At 36.0% G+C, this 13,213-nt stretch overlaps 1 long non-coding RNA gene across 8 annotated transcripts in view; it reads right to left on the reverse strand.

The window, feature by feature from the left end:
• Positions 1–7,188, reverse strand: part of LOC149126949 (uncharacterized) — a 223,534-nt gene extending 216,346 nt beyond the window's left edge. For 4 of the 8 annotated variants that reach the window (XR_016232379.1, XR_016232378.1, XR_016232377.1 and 1 more), the window contains exon 1: positions 6,919–7,174. This is a non-coding gene — a long non-coding RNA (uncharacterized LOC149126949). Of the gene's footprint in view, positions 1–6,918 lie in introns of all 8 variants that reach the window. The other 4 variants (XR_016232374.1, XR_016232375.1, XR_016232373.1 and 1 more) reach the window with 3 other exon arrangements.
• Positions 7,189–13,213: the final 6,025 nt, after the last annotated feature.

The following is a 13,213-nucleotide window of genomic DNA, read 5'->3' on the forward strand; positions in this document are numbered from 1 at the left end:
CTACATCACAGACCCAGATTAAGTTCTGGGCTCGTGGCTTTAACCTGACCCAGCTCTACTTGGAGTGTGAACCAGTAAATGGAAGTTATCTCTGTCTCTTGCTCTCTCTCTCATTCTCTCCCTCTTCCTCTGCTGCTCTTTCTCTGCTTTTCAAATACATAAAATTTTAAAAAACAAAAATTCCTAAAATAGAGTAATATTTATCTAAGCATTGGCATTTTATTTATTATCCAAAAAATAGAAAATAATACATCTGAAATATATTCTTTAATTAATTAAAAGCTATGTTCCTGTGAATTTAGATTGCACTCAGACAGCCACAGAAATGTAATCTGAAATGTAGACTTTAACATGAATTAAAAACCGTTTATTAAATTCTTATTGTAGGACAGGTTTTCTCAACCCAGCACTGATACTTTGAAGGGGCTAAATCTTTGTTGTGGGAGACTGAATTGTAGGCTGTTTAACAGCATCCTTGGCCTATACTAGATGCTACTAGTGAGGACCTTACAGGTACAGAATGTAATGCTCTTTTAGAATTTACCTCATGGCACCCTAATCCCAGCATAGACTGATATGTCCAATGCACCTCAGTAGGTTAGAGTATCACTAACAGTTTTGGCATGTACATTATTAAATGTAAAAATGGGCTCAGTAATATATAAGCTTATTTCTCAAATAATAGTCCAAATGTATAGTACTTGTTATGAAAGACATTTTTCATATGACCTTTCAGGAATCTAGGAGGTTTTTTTTTTTTTTTTTTTCCCACACATTTTATCTCCAGCATCTCCTAGAACCTTTTATTCTGTGATCAGTTAGTAGAAAGAGAACACATGGTAAGCGGAAAATGGAACTGAAAGCTGTGGCACAGAGATGGCTGACTTTGTCCCACCTGCCATTGGCTGACATTCAGTCACATGGCTATGTTGAGGAAATCCGGGAAATATAGTCTAGCTGTGTGCTCAGTATAGAGGAAATGCATATTTAATTACCAGTTTGTAAATACTCCCTGGAGAACATATAAGCAATGTGTATGTGAATGTGTGAGAGGAAACTATGCCAACCCCAATTGAAAATAATTCAAAAGCACATTGGCAAGAAAATGAATAAAGAAACTGAAGGGCATTCACGCAATTGAATACACACAAGAGGAAAAAAGAAATGAACTATAGCTGAACATGACAGCAGGGATGAATCTTTGGAAATATATGAGAGCAAAATAACAAATCCTAGATGATCTCACACAACATTATATCTGAATACAGAACATGAAGAAAACCAACACCATATTCTAGGTATATAATAAATAGAAAAATCCAGGAAGCTGAGATCACACAATGGAAAATAATGGTTGTGTGTAAAGGAGACAAAGCAGGAGCAGGATAGAATTGTGTAGAAGCAGAAGCAAGGTTTTGGAAATGATTGTGTTTTAGAGTTGGGCAATCAGTTCCTTTTTGGTGTATTTGTATTTATTATTGAACAATATATAATTACTAGTTTGTTAGTATCAAATTTAACTATATTGTTCCAGCTTTAGCAATTGCACTGCCAGATATTTTAAAACCCTTCTTAAGTAATGATAAAAATGCCATTACACTACTGTGAGTTTCTGGTACCAGAATTCATTTTTGCTTTAAATACTGTTATTTTGTGATTTACCTGAATTACAACACATTAGCTTTAATATTAAGATCTGTTAGTTCACAATTTTGAATAACTTGAAGAAAATTATTTCTACCATGCATTTGAAAATGTGATTGTATTATTCCAAAGAAGTTTTTTTGATATTTTAAATTTGTAATGAGATCCAAGAGCAAAACACAGAAGAATGTTTTATGAATAACTCCATAAGTATAATCTATTTCATTAGATGAAGAATACTAAAAAGAAACTCAAAATATCTTTTGAATGTGCTGTTAAAACAGCTTGTCTATATAATAGAAAGTTAACTTATATTGGAATGATAAATCCAGAAATTATCTTTCTGTTAGTGAAGAGAAATAGCAATCATTTATCAAGATCAATATTGTTTCTGAGGTCAGCACTGTGGCTCACTTGGCTAATCCTCTGCCTGTGGCACCGGCACCCCGTGTTCTAGTCCTGGTTGGGCTGCCAGGTAATAGTCCCGGCTGCTCCTCTTCCAGTCCAACTCTCTGCTGTGGCCGGGGAGGGCAGCGGACGATGGCCCAAGTGCTTGGGTCCCTGCACCCGCATGGGAGACTGGGAGGAAGCACCTGGCTCCTGGCTTCGGATTGGCACAGAGAGCCAGCTGTAGCGGCCATTAGGGGAACGAACCAACGGAAGGAAGACCATTCTGACTGTCTCTAACTCTACCTGTCAAATAAAAAAAAAAAAAAAGAAAAAAGATTTAATATTGTTTTTCTGTGGCACAATTAGTGGACAAATCCTTTTTACATACAAATACTCTCAACTTAGTTATAAAATCAGAGTGTGGACTTTGATGATGTCCAAATTTAGGACTTCTGTCACCTGTCAGGTCCCTGTGCCATGTATTCCTTGGCCTTTAATCTAGAATTATCAGATTTGGATCATAAATACTCATCAAATTTTAGAGCCCAGGGGGAGGAAAAAAGCAGCTTAAGAAATTCACTTAAAACTTCCTTCTCTCTTTTGTTTCTCAAGATCACAAGATGAATGCTTGTAGGCATTCATTTAAAGTACAGCATCAGAGAAAAACAATCTCATTATCTAATCAGCAATGGATGACTGGTGAAACTGTATTAAGGACTTAATGTATGTGAAGATATTTTTAAAAGGATTTAACAGGAAGCCAAAAATACTCACTTAAATTCAGTTTCATTGTTGTCATTTCTGTTTGCACACTCCTAGATAGGCATATTGTTCAAACATCTTATTTTTGTAAAGGCACTTACAAAATATCAAGCAAATAAATTTTCACAGGGTGGTCATGATATTTTGACAAGTTTAGGATGGCTAAAAGTAAAACTGACACAGAAACTGTGATGTCTGACAGACGCTGGTGTTTGGTGCATTATTGTCATGGAAATTGAGTACAAAAATAAATTTGACAAGCTTTTGTTATGTTTGGTGCAATTGAAAAAAGTTGTTTGTGTAATTCCTTTGAAGATTAACTGACTAGAGTTTTAATGATGCCATTGAAGAGAAAAACAATGAAGCATCATTCCTACCAACTGGTAGCCAGCAGCACAGACAATGATTCACATTTGGCAAATTTACCTTGAATACAGCTGTTGGGTGAACACAAAAATTTGAATAGTTGAAAGAAAAACGATATAGAGGCTGGCATTTATAATGAATTATCCGCTGTGAATAATTGTACTCAGTTGAACCAAAACACGGAACTTTTTGGAGCTGACTCATCATTTTAATAATTTCCTTTTAAAAGCTCTTTTATGCATAATAAACCCTTTTAACACCCAACTGCTTTGGAACACAAAGTGGTGTTTCTTTCATTAGATGAAGAAGGAGTGGCCTTAAATGTTTTCTCTTTAAAGAACTTTTTGTTCATAATTTAGGGATTATTACACTAATTCTGACTGTGTTTATGATCTGACTTGACCTGGTGATAACTGTGTAATTTACTCAGGCAATTATTCAGACAAAACTTTGCTTACAGAATCAAGAAATTGATCGAAGATGAAGGATGGAGAGTGGACAGAGGGAAATTTTTGATTTCACTTGATAAATGCACTAGTTTTTTAAGGCCATGACCCACAGCCTAGAATCTCTAACTTAAATTCAGGTGTTGTGGAGGGCATCATGGAATTTGATCTTACTACATTCAGAGGAGAAGCAAATGAACACTATGTAAAGAATAAGTGGTATTAGCAGTTACTGACTCTTTACAGAATTTACAGTAAGCCACTAGAATCTTATTTGATGTGACTTTTAGATTTTCTATTTTCAAAATTTCATAATTTTGATTTCTTCTTCATGCATAGTATTTACTGGAACAACCATGTTCCATTAAGTAGGAAGGAGGATTTTTTATAAATTGAGACTCACACACTCTTACATCTTAGTTTGCTTTCCAGGAATGTAGAGAAATAGAATAAAATAGTACATAAGAACTGGAAATCTTTGGGTGAATAGTATAGTAGGTATAGTATAGTATACTCACAGTATAGTAGGCTGTGAGGCATTTTGGATTTTCAGGGACACTAGGAAGTTGTGGCTGGTATCAAGGGACATGACTATTTATTGGTAAACAACAGCCCAGTAAATGTAGGTCTTTGGAGCTTTGTCAAATTCATGCTTGTAATTGTTTTCATTTTACAAGTTTCACTGTATATGTTTCTATGCTTAATAGATATTTTGCTGTTATGCAAGTTTCAAATGCATATAAATGAGATCATACCATAAATATTCCTCAGAAACAAGCCTTTTGAACTCACTGACTCTGGAAATAAAGCAAAATAATAGCAGAATAAGAAACTCCAGTGATTATCTCCTAACAGAATTATCAATCTGAACAGCCATTCATGTATGAAACTACTTGTATAGGAGCAACATAATAGGAAAAGATGCATTGAAAAAGGAGAAGCGGCCAGCGCCATGGCTCAATAGACTAATCCTCCGTCTGCAGCGCCGGCACACCGGGTTCTAGTCCCGGTTGCCCCTCTTCCAGTCCAGCTCTCTGCTATAGCCCGGGAAAGCAGTGGAGGATGGCCCAAGTCCTTGGGCCTGCACCCGCATGGGAGACCAGGAGGAAGGACCTGGCTCCTGGCTTCGGATCAGTGCGGTGCACCGGCCGCAGCGCGCTGGCCGCGGCGGCCATTGGAGGGTGAACCAACGGTAAAGGAATACCTTTTTCTCTGTCTCTCTCTCTCTGTACACTCTGCCTATCAAAAAAATAAATAAATAAGAAAAAAAAAGAAAAAGGAGAAGAAAAGATTGACCCACATCATCTTTTCCCCCAACTCTCTATACTGTAGTGTGAAGAGAGATACCTCTTGCTTGGAGGAGAAAAGGAAATCAGGACCCTGCCCCCAGACCATACATATGGATGGAATCCCTGGTACTGCATTAGCAATGTGACCAAAGAACTGCTTCTCCCAATCTTCCTCCATCTTCAGCAAAGCACAGAGAAAGACTATCCTTTATGGTTTCAGTCTAGGAAGTAATCAAAGGATATGGCCTTGAAACTCAAGGCCAGGCCTCCCATGGTGAAAATCAACAGTGGCATAACTCAACAGTTCCTTCCTTGAGGCCAGTGTCTGTAGAAAGATCCTTTTGGACCTACCCTAGCAGCACACAGAAATATGAATCCCTATTATATAGTTTTATAGTCTAGTCAGCATCAGTACCAATTGATGTCAACAGTCTTGATCCATGAATATACCATAGACAAGGTAGAGCAATGTAGAAATTTGTCCTCCCCTGTGCTGCACTGTTCTTAGTGGACTTCAGATGATAAAACTGCTGTGGTCATGGAACTAACTACATAATCCATACGCCAACCTCAAATGGCACAACAGGGAGTCACCATATACATGGTGGTGGGGCAAGAGCAAGACATACTCATTGCTTATTTTACGCCTGGCACCTGTGATGTACGATCCAGTGCTGTCCAGAATCTACAAGCTGGTAACCATAGATTAGGCATCTGTGCCTAGCCCAGCCCAGGAAAGATGATTGGATCAATTTTAGGCACTCCCCTCAACCACTGTGACTAATATACCAGTTGTGGATTTGCAACAAACCTGGGCTTGGGGTGGTTTCTAGTACCAAAATAGTGTCAGCACACCAACTGCAAACTTGTGGCGAATGCCGACAAAGGGTGCCATCTAGTGCTGAAATTATAATGATTACCAGCTTAGAGAAAACTAACTCCTAGTTCAGAATTTCTCAAACAATGGGCACAAAGTTAGATTACGAGGATTGGAATAAATATCTATTTTTTCTGTGTGCAGACATTGTTCTATGTATGTCATCAAGTATCAAAGGCATTCATGGAATTATAACCTCACCTAACAAACAAAAAAACACATATGAAACAATGTAAAGCAACTAATGTGTGTTAATTCATAGAGAATTCACAGTAACTGTTTTAAGGAAATGCAGAAAACTTCAAGAAAGTACAAAGAAACCATTCAATAATTTACCAGAGAAACAGGGAAATTTAAGTGATTTTTAAAATGAAATAAAATTTGAAACTGAAAAATACACTAATCAAAATGAAAAATACCAAGATATTGATAGGCTTGATCAAACAGAAGCATCAGTGAACTCAATAACAAACTATATGAACATAGAGGGAAAAAAAAGAATAAAGAGGAATAAAGAAAATTTATGGAAAAATAAAACAAAAAGCAAATATTCATTTTCAGGGCTCAAGAGGGACTTGTGACTATAAAAGGAATAAAAAAAGCTTAACAGAGATTAAAATAGGTAAGTTCCCAAACCTAGGGAAGTATACAAATTTCCGGAAACAACGGTGGCCAAGTTCCAGTCAGATTCAACTCTACACCAAGACATTTCATTATCAATCTCTCAAAGCTTAAAGGGGCCAATGCTGTGGCTTAGTGGGCTAAAGCTCTGCCTGCAGCTCTAATTTCCATTCTTCTCCCTGCTAATGCACCTGGGAAAGCAGCAGAGGACTGCCCAAGTGTTTGGGCCCCTGCACCAGGGTGAGAAACCTGGAAGGAGCTCCTGACCCTTGACTGCAGATCAGCTCAGCTCTGGCCATTGCGGCCATTTGGGGAGTGAACCAGGAGATTGGAAAACCCTTCTCTCCGTCTCTCCTTCTCTCTCTGTAACTCTGCCTGTGAAATAAATAAATCTTTAACAGCAACCTCAAAGACAAAACAAAACAAAAACACTTTGAGAAAAAAAGGATTCTCAAGGAGAAAGAAATGACCTATAAGGCTGTTAGAATTTGCCAGCCGACAGGCTTCACAGCAGAACACTTACAGACTTCTGATGCACAAGTTCTGTTATTCCAATTCTTTTTCTCTGTAGGGCTCATGTCTCCTGTCCTCAAAGAATGAAGAGCATGGACAAGGAAGACTGTGCAAAGCAGACGTAGCTTATTGAAAGAAAGCAAAATAAAACATAAAGCTCCCAGCAGTGCGGAGGAGGATCCCTGAAGAACTGAGCTGTTGAAGGCTGATTAGGGTTTTTATAGGCTGTAGAAAGAAACGTTCTAGTGATTGGTCTGGGAGATGGACAGTTTTGATTGGTGAATTGGATGAATGTTCCAATCAAGGCTCAATAAAGACAACAGAAAACACATGAAACGTCTCCCCAAGACACATTAAAATTCTCATTACTTAGTTAACAACAGCACAGAGAAACCTTGATTACAAGGACTAGCACCTGTCATCAACCTTCTTTACAGAAACTAGATTCTTCTCAGGTCTGAGACTCATCTCCAGATGGGGGGAAGAGTCCCCTGATCACTACCTGCCAAGCCAGGAGTCTCACTCTTTATCTCCAGTGCTATTTTCAGCAAAGCCATTCTTTACAAGTGAAGGACAGATACAGATATTTCCAAACAAAAAAAAAGCCAGCTCTGTCTTAAAGAGTGCTCTTCAAACTGAAAAGACCCTAGTGAGTAACAAAAATAAAATAGTGTATGGTATAAAACTCACTGTAAGAGAAACTTTATGAACAAATTCAGAATGCTCTATTACTATAAATAGTATGTAAGCTATGCATATGTTTAGTATGATTAAACAATAAAACAATTAAAATAGTAACTACATTAATATAAATATAGGCAGTATGAGGATGTAAAATGGGATACAAAATGAAGGGGGAATGGAATATAAGTGCACAGAGTTTTTTATTGTTAGTATTGTCTATCTCTAAATTTTTTGTCCTATCTTTTTTTTTTTGATCTTTAATATTTTTATTTCTATTTTTTCTTTTTCTTTTTTTTAACGTTTATTTAATGAATATAAATTTCCAAAGTACAGCTTATGGATTACAATGGCTTCCCCCCCATAACGTCCCTCCCACACTCAACCCTCCCCTTTCCCACTCCCTCTCCCCTTCCATTCACATCAAGATTCATTTTCCATTCTCTTTATATACAGAAGATCAGTTTAGAATACATTAAGTAAGGATTTCAACAGTTTGCTCCCACACAGAAACATAAAGTGAAAAATACTGTTTGAGTACTAGTTATAGCATTAAATCTCAATGTACAGCACACTAAGGACAAAGATCCTACATGAGGAGTAAGTGCACAGTGACTCCTGTTGTTGACTTCACAAATTGACACTCTTGTTTATGGCCTCAGTAATCAACCTAGGCTCTTGTCATGACCTGCCAAGGCTATGGAAGCACCCTGAGTTCACTGACTCTGTTAATTTTAGACAAGGCCATGGTCAAAGTGGAAGTTCTCTCCTCCCTTCAGAGAAAGGTACCTCCTTCTTTGATGACCTGTTCTTTCCACTGGGATCTCACTCGCGGAATTCTTTCATTTAGGTTTTTTTTTTTTTTTTTTTTTTTCCAGAGTGTCTTGGCTTTCCATGCCTAAAATACTCTCATGGGCTTTTCAGCTGGATCCGAATGCCTTAAGGGCTGATTCTGAGGCCAGAGTGCTGTTTAGGACATCTGCCATTCTATGGGTCTGCTGTGTATCTCACTTCCCATGTTGAATCATTCTCTCCCTTTTTTATTCTATCAGCTAGTATTTGCAGACACTAGTCTTGTTTATGTGATCCCTTTGGTGCTTAGTCCTATCATTATGATCAATTGTGAACAGAAATTGATCACTGGGACTAGTGAGATGGCATTGGTACATGCCACCTCGATGGGATTGAATTCGAATCCCCTGGTATGTTTCTAACTCTACCATTTGAGGTAAGTCAGCTTGAGCATGTCCCGAATTGCACATCTCTTCCCTCTCTTATTCCCACTCTTATATTTAACAGCAATCACTTTTCAGTTAAGTTTCAGCACTTAAGAAGAATTGTGTATTGATTACAGTATTCAACCAAAAGTATTAAGTAGAACAAACAAAATACTAACAGGGATAACATATCAAGTTGCTCATCAACAGTCAGGGTGAGGGCTGATCAAGTCACCGTTTCTCCTAGTGTTCATTTCACTTTAACAGGTTTCCTTTTTGGTGCTCAGTTAGTTGTCACCTATCAAGGAGAACAAGTGGTATTTGTCCCTTTGGGATTGGCTTATTTCACGCAGCATAATGTTTTTTGTCCTATCTTTATGATTAATGTTAAGTTGTTATTTCAAAATTTCTTGTTATTAGGCAGGCGCCACAGCTCAACAGGCTAATCCTCCACCTGCAGCACCAGCACACAGGGTTCTAGTCCCAGTTGGGGTGCCGGATCCTGTCCCGGTTGCCCCTCTTCCAGTTCAGCTCTCTTCTGTGGCCCGGGAGTGCAGTGGAGGATGGCCCAAGTCCTTGTGCCCTGCACCCGCATGGGAGACCAGGAGGAAGCACCTGGCTCCTGGCTTCAGATCAGTGTGGTGCGCCGGCTGCAACGTGCTGCCCACAGCGGCCGTTGGAGGGTGAACCAACGGAAAAGGAAGACTTTCTTTCTCCCTCTCTCACTGTCCACTCTGCCTGTCAAAAAAAAAAATTCCTTGTTATTATCAAAAGAAGTTTTTTTGAAAGCTTCATGGTCAGCACAAAGCATAAATCAATCTTAGGTACACCAAAAAATAATAGGCTGAAAATCCAAATGTATTACTAGAAAAATCTTGTAAGCATAAAGGAAGACCATAAGATAAGGAGAAAGTACCTGCACAAATGTTAAAAACCAACAAAATGGTAAAATTATAAGCTTATCTATCAATAATAAGCCTTAAAGACATGTGGACTAAATTATCAGTTAAAATACATACAATGGCAAGGTGAATTAAAAAACAAGATTCAACCATATTTTATGTGCAAGAAACTCACTTCACCTCTAAGGCTGTGAATAGACTGAATGTGAAGGGATGAAAAAAGATGCCATGCAAAAGAATCCAAAAGGAGGAGTACTCATAATTACATCAGATAAAATAGACTTCAGATCAAGAGAGGTAAAACAAACAAAAAAAAAAGGTCATTATAGAATGATACAGGGGTCATTTCATCATGAAGAAATGACAATCATAATTTATATGCACCTAATATCAGAGTTCCCAGATATATAAAACAAATATTAATAGACTTAAAGAGAGAGAGATTTTAATGCAACAATAGTAGGGGATTTACTAGCCTACTTTCAGCAATGGACAGATGATCTCCTTAGAAAATGAGCAAAGAAACAACACTACATGCTAAATTAAATGGTCCAAACAGACTTCTACAGAATATTCCAGTAATAGCAGAATATGCATTCTGTGGGAGAGATCATGCTGCAGGCCATTTAGTAGGTCTCAATAATTTTTTTAAAAACTGAAATCATATTAAGTATGCTTTTTACCACAATGCAATATAACTAAAAATCAATAGCAAGGAAAACATTAGAAATATGAATACATGGAAATTAACATATTTCTGAATAATGGGTCAATGAAGAAATTGAAAAGAAAATTTAAAATTTCATGAAACTAATTACAATATACCAAGATTTATAAGATTGCAGGAAAGCAAAAAGTAGTAAAAGAGGGAATTTTATAGTAAACAATACCTACACCAAAAATGCAGAAATATCTCGAATAAACAACCCATTGCTACACATCAAGGAACTAGAAAACAAGAACAAACCAACCCCAAAATAGGTGGAGCTGGGTGTGATTCATTAATTGTGACCAATGTCAAATGAGATGTTAATGGGGAAATGTGGGGAAAGATATATAGGAACTTGCTGCTTATTACCTCACAAGTTTTATTTTGTAAATTTAAAATTATTAATAAATAACAATTTACATAAAAATTAGTAGAAGAAAATGAGATCAGAGCAAAAATAAATGAAATATAGACCACAAAAAAAAATTCAAAAGATCAACAAAAGGAAAAAATGGTTTTTGAAAAAAGAAAATGGATAAAACCCTTACCTAGATTAAGAAAAAAGAAGAGAAGATAAAGAAGTACAATCAAGATGAGAAAGGTAATATTCCAACTGATACTGCAGAAATACAAAATATCATTAGCCTATTATCAACAATTACATATAAAAATTGTTGGACACATTTATCTTAATAAGACTGAAACATGAAGAAACAGAAACTTAAACGGAACAATAATGGCTAACAAAATTAAATCAATATTAAGAAATCTTTCATCAAAGAAAAATATAAGACAAGATGGATTCACTGCTGAATTTTAAATACATTTAAGGAAGAATTAATATCAATTGTTTTGAAACTACTCCAAAAGAATTGAAGAAGAATTTATTCTTCTAAACTTGTTCTACAAGTCCAGCATTACTTTGAAACAAGGCAAAAACACAACAGAAAAGACAATTTAGGGGAAATCTCTTTGATAAATATGGCTGCTAAAATCATCACCAAAACCACTAGCAAACAAACAAGGGCACATTAAAATGATAACTCATTATAGCCATGAAGGATTCACCCTAGGAATGCAAGGATACATATGCAGATCACTAATGTGATAATATCACACTAAGAAAATGAAGGACAAAATTTCATTAATTGCAAGAAAAGTATTTGATATAACTCAACAAGCCCATGCCTTCTTGATAAAAGCTGTGCACAAATTATGTATAGAAGGGATTTCCTCAAAATAATAAAGGGTATCTTAACAAGCCCAGGATGGCTAACATACTGAAAGAGGAAAAGCTGAAATGTTTTTATCTTAAGTCTGGACCAAATAAGGATGCCCTCTTTTACCACTGTAACTCCGCATGGTACTTGGCATCCCAAGAAGGAAGAAAGACAAGAGGAAAAATAAAAGGCATCCAAGTTGAAAGTGAGGAAGTCAAATTGTCATTGTTTGCAGGTGACATGATCTTATGTAAGTAGATTTCAAAAAGCTCACAGAGAAATGGGGTTAAAACATAAGTTCCTATTATTGCAAAAAATTGAAGCAGTTGAATAATATTCTTGTAATACACTTTTTCCATGAACTATTTAAAGATTTCTTTTACATAGTAAAAGCTTAAACATTTCACCAAAAACTATTAGAACTAAGAAACAAATTAAGCAAAGTTGCAGGATATAAAATCAACATATAAAATCAGTAGTATTTCTATACACCAAAGGCAAATTATCGGAAAAAAAAATCATGAAGAGAAACCCATTTACAATGTCCACAACAAATAAAATTTCTACTTAAAATTTTGTCAAGGAATTGAAAATCTTTAGAATGAAAACTATAAAATATTGATGAAACAAATCATACAGGACACAAAAATGTTAAAAAGATATCTCATGTTCATAGATTGGAAGAAATAATATAGTTAAAATGTCCGTACAACCCAAAGTGCTCTATATATTAAAAGTAATTCATATCAATATACTGATGACATTCTTCACAGATCTAGACAAAACAATTCTAAAATTCATGTGGAACCACATAAACCTTTGAATAGCTAAACCAATTTTGAACAAAAAGCAAAACAAAACAACATAAAATGCAGGAGATGTTGCACTAACTTCAAATATATAATACCAAGTTGTAACAATCAAAATAGAATGGTAGTGGCATAATAAAAGACACATAAAACAATGAGACAGAATAAAGAGTCCAGTATTAAACTAATATATTTGTAGTCAACTTATCTTTGATATAGATGTTAAAAGCATACATAGAATAAAGTACAAATGGAACCATGAAAAATGTATGTTCAAAAATGTATGTTCGCATGCTGAAGAATGAAAGTAAACCAGTGCATCTCATCTTATACAGCATTATGCAATTTGAGAAAGATTAAAGACTTAAATATAAGACCTATAACTATAATACTTGTGGAAGAAAATATATAGCAACCCAACAGGACATTGGAAAGAGCAAGTGATTTTTAGATAAGAACACAAAAGCATAGGAGATTAGAACAAATATACACAGATGGGAGTCTATCAAACTGAAAAGCTTCTTGCATAAAAGGAAATACTCAACTAAGAGACAACCTACCCAATAGGTAAAAAATATTGCAAACAATACATGTGATAAAAGACTAACATCAAAATATATAAGACCCTCAAACAATTTAACAGCAGATAATCTGATTTTAAAAGGGCAGTAGGCCTCAACAGGAATTGCTCAGAGGCATGTAAATGGCCAATAAGGATAAACAAAAGTGCTCAATGTTAATTATCAGAATCACAATGCAATATCACC

This window comes from Oryctolagus cuniculus, chromosome 4 (assembly GCF_051225735.1).
Source record: "Oryctolagus cuniculus isolate XC-2025 breed Fujian yellow rabbit chromosome 4, ASM5122573v1, whole genome shotgun sequence".
In the NCBI taxonomy this organism is placed as follows: domain Eukaryota; kingdom Metazoa; phylum Chordata; class Mammalia; order Lagomorpha; family Leporidae; genus Oryctolagus; species Oryctolagus cuniculus.